This window comes from Nannospalax galili, unplaced genomic scaffold (assembly GCF_000622305.1).
Source record: "Nannospalax galili isolate Female #2095 unplaced genomic scaffold, S.galili_v1.0 scaffold667, whole genome shotgun sequence".
Classification (NCBI taxonomy): Eukaryota; Metazoa; Chordata; class Mammalia; order Rodentia; family Spalacidae; genus Nannospalax; species Nannospalax galili.
In genome coordinates, this window is record NW_008358387.1 from 1,831,884 (window position 1) to 1,841,009 (window position 9,126).

Here is a 9,126-nt window from a genome sequence, read left to right on the forward strand (position 1 = left end):
TTTAAAAAATAAAAAATCTTTTAAAATATCTAATTAATTTAACTCCACAAAGACAAAATAAAACCTTAGAAATGGGAATGTATTTGAAAATTGCATCTTAATGTAGAGAATTATTATTCCCTATACAAATAAGTAAATTAAGAAACATCAGCTTTGTCCAAGTTGTATAGCCCAATAACTTGGGAAATGAACTCACACGTGAAATGATAAGAGCATTGCTTCCAGATTGACCTTACGGCTGGAAAGGTTGTTTGCTGATGAGGGAGGTGGGCAGGGGGAACAGTTCAGGAAATGGGGTGAAGCCCTAGATGTGGAAAGTTGGAAAAGTTTAGACCTTACAGGAGGCACTTGCTCAAGGCCACCACTACCGGGAAGAACTGAACTATATGCCAGCCAGGTTTGGAAAACCAACTGTATTGGAGGAGGAGACTCTTAAGCACAAATCCTTTGTTAACTGCTTCCTTACTGACCTGGGAAAACTTACTTGATCTCTTTGAGTCTGCCTCCTCAGACTCTGGCATCTGGACAGTAAATGCCTATGTTTCAGGTGAGCTGTGGATTAACAGAAGCAAGCAATAAGTACCTTCTTATGAAGATCCTTGCACCTCCTTTTGCTTACTTCAACTATCATTTAGTGAGTTGGCACATATTAACTTTCCGATGGGCAAATCTTGTATAATAGGAGTTCCTCCACCTTTATAAATGCCCAGATAGTGGTGCATTGGTTCCTTAGAGATCCAGAGTCAACTTCTGATCAAGATGGAAAAGTGAACTAAAGCAAGAAGCCCTCGCCCCTCAATACAAGAGATGTAAGACTACTGTTATCTCCATTTTTAAAAGTATATTGACCTTACTGAAAAGTCAAAACAGAGCCCCCAGGTACCAGAAATGAGAAAGGATACAAAACATTTTAGATCTAGCTCATCTCATAAGGGAACATTCTCAAGGTTGGGTCCACCTGAGTCACTGTGGAAGTCCATGGCTACTCGAAACTATGGCCTCTGGCCTGTGCAAATCCTGTTGACAGGGTCATTGTGATAGGTATACTACTCTTACAGACACAGGAAAGTAGACCAGTGTAGATTCAGACACTGAAAAAAGATCAATCCTGAGCTAGGTGTGATGGCACATGCTGTAATCCCAGCCCTGAAAAGGCAGAAGCAGGAAGATCAGGAGTTCAAAGACAGTTTCAGCTACACAGTAAGTTCAAGGCCAGCCTGGTCTCAAGAAACAAAGGCATTCATCCTGAGGTGTCCAAACCTTTTCATTACAGAGTCCCGCATTCTGCTTTCTTTCACTCCAGTTTTCACTATCAGGAAATGATTGCTTGGCTTTTCTTTTTACCCATAATCCTCAGAATATCTAGCCACTTTTCTGTATTACTCTAGTCCTTTGGTAGGGAATGGAAACACCCCAGCAGGCAAGAAGGACACAATTCAGCTGGAACTTTAAGTGTAGCTCTAACAACCGTTTTCAGGGAGAAAATGGAAGAAAGGACATTGGTGTAAGCAAGTGAGAGTTAAGGAAGGAAGTTTGAAAAGGATTAGATGACCGTTTGGTGTGGAAGGAGAAATATTCAAAAGACAGAGGGTCCTGGTGTTCAGGGAAGCAGAGGGGCATGCTTATACAAGGCTTCTTGTGAATCACCCTGAATTAACAATTCCAACAGAATCTGAGGACAGAATGATGTGATCTGAGCCCTGAAGAGGAAGAGAGTTCCGTTTAGTAAGAAACTCTGTACTTGCAGGGAAATGTGTGATTATTAGGGCCACATAGATTTAAGGTATTATAGGGAGCCCACCCCTCAAAACAGAATCCTACTATGAGGAAGAAGACCTGCTATGAGGATTTTGTTTGAGTCCTGACGAGATAGCTGTCAGTAAAGTATTTGCCATGAAAGTTTGACCCCAGCACCCACATAAAAGCCAGGCACTGTAGTATGCATTTATAATCCCACATCTGGGGAACCAAGACAGGTGGATGCTTGGAAGTTACTGACCAGCCAGCCTAGCTGAGTCAGTGAGACACCCTGTTCTAGTTATATTCTGCTACTGTGATAAGACACTCTGACCAACAGCAACTTTGGGGAAGAAGGGGTTTATGTTCAGTTTATATTTCCAAGGTACAGTCCATCATGTCAGAGAAGTCAAGACAGGAGCTTAAGCAGCTAGTCACATCACATCCACAGTCACAAGCAAGGAAGAATGAAAGCATCCTTGCTTGCTTAGACTCAGCTCTTTCTGCTCTTACACAGCTCAGGGCCAGGCCATGAAATGGTGCCAGTCCACATTCAGGGAAGGTTCACCTCAATTAACAATCAAGTCAACCTCCCCATTGGCCAACCTGATTGAGATAATTTTTCATTAATGCTCTTTTTCCAGATGGTTCTAGGTTGTGCCAGGTTGACAGTTAAAACTAATCAGCACAGACGCTGTCTCAAAAATTAGATGGTGAATGACTGAGAAGGACACCCAATGTCACTGACCTCTAGCCTCCACATACACGTGCAAACACATGAGCACGCACCGTAAGCACATGGGCACACACACACACACACACACACACACACACACACACAAAAATGTTTTGAGCCTCATTAAAGTGCCCCCAACTTAATCTCCAGCTGATAAAGAAATTCCAAGTCACTGATGCTGTGAGCAGAGCAATGAAAATGGAATAAAATACGCCTTTGAACCCTTGTCTGTCTGTTATTAGTGGTGTGGCCCAAGTACATCACTTCTTATTTCTGAGCCCAAATGTTCTCACTTGTAAAACAGTGCCCACTTCATCAGGAACATCTTGAGAATTAAACAGAATATGTATTTTATTTATTTTTATGTATAAGAGTGTTATGCCTGCATATATATAAGTGCACCCATGTCAAGCAATTCCCACAGAGGACAGAAGAGGACATTGGATCCCATGGAACTGGAGTTATGAAAGATTGTTGGGATTCAAACCTGGGTCTTCTGCAAGAGCAGCCAGTGTTCTAAACCGCTGAGCCATCTCTCCAGCCCTGAAATACGTATTTGAGTACTTATTGCTGTGGGAAGACTCATCTTATGCCCTAAGGAAATAGCTGTGACTTCTATTAGGACTATCAGCACAAGGTCAGAGCTGTCCCAAGATGCCATTGCACCATGAGTTTACCTGATCTGACAACTTTGAACTTGTAGGTATGCCAGGCAAGTTCTGAGGTGCTCTGGTTGTAGATATCTTGGAATGGAATCCTCAGTCTGCTGTTTACCAAGAAGTGAGCTGAGATATGTAATGTAGCCTGGCTTAGCCCTGTGTTCTTTTCTTTCTTTGTGTGGGGGGAGAGGATGTGCACTGTGTGCCTGTACAAGTGTCTGGGGTCGGCATGGGGGGGGGCACATGTGGTGTATTCCTGTACCAGTGTCTGTGGCACCAGAAGCAACAACCTTAGACGCTGTTTCTCAGAAACCTTCTACATTTATCTATGTATTTATTTGTTTGTTTGTTTGTTTTATTCGCGACAAGGTCTCCCTGTAGCTCCAGCTGGCCTAGAACTTGCTGTGTAGACCAGGCTGGCTTCAATTTCTCAGAGATCTATCTGACTCTGCCTCCCCAGTGCTTTATTTTTTGAGAAAGGATCTCTCACTGGCCTGGAATTTGTCAAGCAGGTTAGGTTGGCTGGGCATCGAGCCCTAGGAATCCCTCTGTTTCCACCTCCCTGGACTCATTTTCTGTTTCTCTTTTTTGTTTGTTTGTGCATTCCAATATAACTTTATTTTTTAATTTAAATTTTTATTTTTGAGAACTTCACACGAGTGCTGTACTTATACCCTTTCCATTCCGCTGTCCCCCCTTCAACTCCTCTATGTCCCCCTCTCAAATTCTCAAATCTATGACCTCTTCTTTAATTATCATTGTTACATGCACACACACACGCGTGTGTATGTGTGTGTGTGTGTGTGTGTGTGTGTGTGTGTGTGTGTGTGCACGTGGGGGCGGGGGTTGCTATGTGCCCCTGAATGCGGCGGGGGTTGCTATGTGCACCTGAATGCAGGTACCTGTGGAGGCCAGAGGCATTGAATCCCCTGGAAACTAGAGTTACAGGTAGTTATAAGCCACCCAACACAGTGGCTGGAAATTGAACTCAGGTCCTCTCAAAGATCAACAAGTGCCCTCAACCACCAAGCCACCTCTCCAGCCCTGTTTATTGCTAATTTTAAGAAGATAGTTCTGAGATTTTGGACCTATTTGGGGGCCAGACCCAAAAGGTTACCTCACTTCCTACTGTCTTCCAGATCTATTCATGTTTCCCTTCCACTAATTTAAAGGAAGCACAGCAAAACCACATCCTACTTAGACCCTCTTTCAAGCAACTCTCACATAGAAATGGCGCTGCAACAGTTGCTGCCTCAGAATCATCGTGCAATTCCTCATTGTTACAGGGACAGCCCAAGTATCGGCAGCTAAAAATCATAATTAATGTCATTAGGGGCAATGAATAGATGGGGACATACAATTACCCAAGGCTCAAATCAACCTCCAGTAAACAATCCTAGCTAATTGTCCAGAAATGGGAAGCTTCCATCTCCCTACCATTTCTTTTGAAATCCATTTCAGAAAGACAGAGACCTAAATATATATTAGCACTCAAATCAGTGGCCAGTGAATCAAAATATTTGAAGGGAAGGAGTCTCTGATTTGTGAGCCTCTGATTGCAGCTGTGATTTCTCCCTTCACACTGAGAGTGCTTCCCAGACACACTGGGAAATTGAGAAGGCCCTAGACAAAGCCAGGTGCAGGGCTCCCCCTCACTGACTGGGAACCAGCCTGAGGCCAAGTAGGAAGTGTGGGCATGGGTCTGGCATGCTTGGAGTTGGAATACTGAAGCCAGAGAACGGCTGGGGTTAGACTTCAAGGTGGTTTAGAATCCGTGTTATGAGAAGGGACAGACCTGGTGTGTTCCATTCATTAGATTATGTTATGAGAAGAGACAGACCTGTGCCCCACTGCTGACTGTGAGGCCTTAGACAAGTGACTAAAATCCCTTCTAAGAACTGATCTCCTACCTGTAAAGAGCCACAGGACTATAGAGATGATTCAATTAGAGCACAGATATAAATCATGTAGCATAGGACACGTTCGTCAACACATGCTTCTCCAACAATGACTTGATAGTTTAAAAAGAAATCTCAGGCCAGCAGCTGTGGTAGCTGCAGGACAGACAAGAAGCCACTGAATCCTTATAGAACCAAATAATTTCATCACCTCATAGTGACAGAAAGAAGAAAAATTGTGTGCGTGCCCTGATGCTATGCCATGTGTCGATTTTATTTTTAAATTTATTTATTATTTTTATTTTATGTGTATGAGTATATTGCCTGTATGTATGTATGTGCACCCGTGTCATGCAGTTCCCGAGGAGGAAAAAAGAGGGGATCAGATTCCCCTGGAACTGGAGTTGCAGATGGATGTTAGCCATAGAGTATATTGCCTGTATGTATGTATGTGCACCCATGTCATGCAGTTCCCGAGGAGGGAAGAAGAGGGGATCAGATTCCCCTGGAACTGGAGTTGCAGATGGATGTTAGCCACCATGTGGATGCTAGGAATCGAACCTGTGTTCTCTTCAAGAGCAGAGGCCATCTTTCACCAGCGAATCATCTTTCCACCTCTGTTGATTTTATTTTTAAACATGAAATCAAGACTCTTGTGCATGCAAGTAAGATCCCCTACCACTGAATTACATCCCTAGCCCTTGGTTTTTCAAGACAGGATCTCACTATGTAGCCCATACTAACCTGTAATTCAATATGTAACCAGGCCAGCCTAGGGCCCATAATTCTCCTACTTTACCTCTTCATTGCTGGGATTACTGCTGTGTGCCATTACATTTATCAGGTATCTTCTGATGGTAGTGAATTCTTTGTAGAAAGAGAATAATACACACTAACATCACCAACAACCAACCCATGTGTTTAGTGGCTGAAGTCAGTTTGCTGAGAACAAACCAATGAAGTCAATGGTCAGACCTTTCCCATCACAAGCATCGCAGCTCCACTGAAATTCCCAAGTTCTCAATTGCATCTGAAATAACAACTGATGGATGTAAATGTTTTAGACTGGCAAGTAAATGTTATAATAATCAGTTAATTTTTTCAGCATTTAATACCTTCAGTTCAGTGAATATTTTTTCATAGATAGTATGTTATCTGTATGCAATTGAACTCTAAAGTACATTCCAAAGATTACCTTCTGTTCTTTGGCATAGCAAAGTTGAAATTTACTTACTACACCTGACCCAAAAATAAATGAATAAAAATAAATAAATAAAATAAAAATCACAATGAGATATCACTTCATACTCACTGACATGTCTAATATCAAAAGGGAAGGGAGGGAGGGAGGGAGGGAGGGAGGGAGGGAAAGGAAAAGAGTTCCCTTAGCCCCAGAGGGAGCAGGTGCTTACCCAGGGTTGCCTATCTGGTTATTTATGCTTGGATATCCCAATTCCAAGACCACTCTGTTCCACCAACCCCTGGTCAGTACAATATCTATCATTCCTCTAACCCTTGGACCAGTCTAGTCACAGAGAGTCACACTGGCCCTAATTTAGAGGCAATGTTCTGTTGAGTAATCTCAAGAACACCATTGTTGTGGAAAATCTTGTGACTGATTTTGCCTTTTGCCTTACATACCTATCATGCTGGAATGCATTGCTTCTAATAGGGCATCTGGCGCACTAGAGTGTAATAGGATACTAGTCTGCCATGCTAATAAGGGATCCCATATGCTGTGTTGTGATTGGACTATTACCCTTATATAAGCCCGTACTTTCTTGCAATAAAGCAGATCTGTGTCACTGAACCTGGTCTCCTGCGCCTGAATGCGGCGACACTGGCACAGACTCCTCACCAGCCCTGGGGTGAGGACCGGATGACTGATCGGAGGAACTAAGAGAGCAGGAGAGCGGCCATAGCCAGAGGAGAGCAGCCACACTTGGCAACTAACCGTGGGGCTGGGATCCCTGCCCTACAGAGCTATAAACACTCTGAGCTGTAACACCCTGGGCTCTGCTTTTTCTTCCCGCTTGTGATCTTCTGTTGGGTGTGCCACTCCTGTCTTCAGTCTCCTTGAACAGTTCCTGAGTCCCTTTGGGTACGTTTTACAGGGTGAGTGACCTCCGATATGGGGAATAGTCACCCGGCTGCTGCCAGCCCCTGTGCTGCTGCACTGGTTTCTCTCCTCGGGAGTAGGCAAATTAGGGTAACAGAAAAGGATGTAACTAAGGTTTTAGATGAAGTACTAGATCTTGCCCCCTGGTTTACAGATTCTTGTTGCTGGGATCCTGAACAATGGGCTTGCATTTTGTTCTTGGCCCGGCATAGAGAAGTCAGGGAGGGATGCCCACAGTCTGGGCTGTTCTACCCCATTCTGGCCTCCCTTTGGGGAATTCCCCCCGAAGCCCCTGAACAGGGCAATCTCCTATTAAAGGAGATAGATGAACAAATACAACAACAGGACATTGGGGACGGCCTGTCCCAGGCATTTCCAGTTAAAACAAAACTAACGGATTGTTGTTCTGATGAAACTATGACTGTTAATGATGATATAAAAAATGAGGAACTGGGGTTTGAGAGCTCCCTGGGTGAAAAGCAGGAAGTTAAGGCAGCCTCCACTCTGACAACACAGGGTGATGGCTACTTTCCACCATCTTGTACTAGCTTTAAGGAAGATCCCCCCCAGTCCATCTACCCCTCCCTTCCGGAGGAGTACTGGAAGCCCCTCCCACCTAGGCCTCTCTTCTATGATACAATGGGAGATTTTCTACAGTTCTTCCCAGTTACCGTCAATCAGGGACAACAGAACCCCAATGTCTGGAATCCATATTCTCATGAAACCTAAGGAAGCTGCATAAGGCAGCAGTTGAGGGTGGCATTCACTCCCCCGGTTTGGTCAGTTATTAGATACAATCAGTCATTCAGCCAATACCCCCTATGATTGGCAGAATATCGCCCGTGCCTGCTTATAAGGAGGCGATTTCCTTTTATGGAAAGCTGCTTACCAAGATGAATGTGAACAACAGGCAGAGAACAATAGAAATGCCAACATCCAAAATATTGGAATTGATGCTCTAGTAGGGCGTGGCAATTTTGAGACCCCCACCCCCAAGCTCAGGCACAGGGACCTCCCCGCTACTTTGAACAAGTACGGATTTGCGGATTTGCGAGCTTCGTGCTTTTCGAAGTATGCCGACTCACGGTGATACCAAATTAACCAAATTGATACGAAAACCAGGTGAGTCTTTCTCTGATTTTCTTGAGAGATGCCAACAAAGTATAAATAGAAAGATCAGTCATCAGGGAGCTGCCGATGCCTTGCTCAAGGATCCTGTATATGAAGGCTGCTCTACAGAGTGTCGCCTTGCCATAGGACCCATTAGACACAAGGATATCTCTGATTGGATTCTGGCCTGCCGAGATGTGGGGACCGCTCGCGCCCATGCCGCGGCCCTTGCTAAGGCACTGGCTGCTCATCAGCCTCAGGCCGAGCTGGAAAAAGGCAAATGTTGGGCCTGTGGGGCACAGGGTCATTGGTCACGTTCCTGTCCTAATAAGATTATGAAAGAGGCCAAAAGGAGCCAGGACCCCCATTCAAAATGCACGGGCAATGGGGCACCTCTCAGCCCTGCCCCAAAGAGAGGAAGTAAAGGAGTACACCCCCCACGTCCAATGGATGATACCTATTGATTTGCATAAACCTAGGATGCAACTTTCCCTAGATGGCCACAAGTTTAAAGGCCTAATTGATACAGAGGCCGATATTGTAATCAGACAGGAAGAAGCCTTGTCTCATTGGCTCTGTAAGCCTGGACCCCCTATACAAGGTGTTGGGGGCTTACAAAATGCTTTACAGTTCCAACATCCCGTGGTCTGGACTGACCCGGATGGCAATACAGGAGCTATTGAACGGCTCCTAGCTGCAGGGCTTCCCCATAACCTGTGGGGGAGAGATATCCTCTGCAATATGGAGGTTGTTCTAACTACCAATGACAAAGCCTTTTATGACCAACGCATTGTAGACCAGCGGCGAGGTAATGCCCCCCACCCTCACCCCCAATTCTAACAGCCACTCCTCCACTGCCCAAGCCAC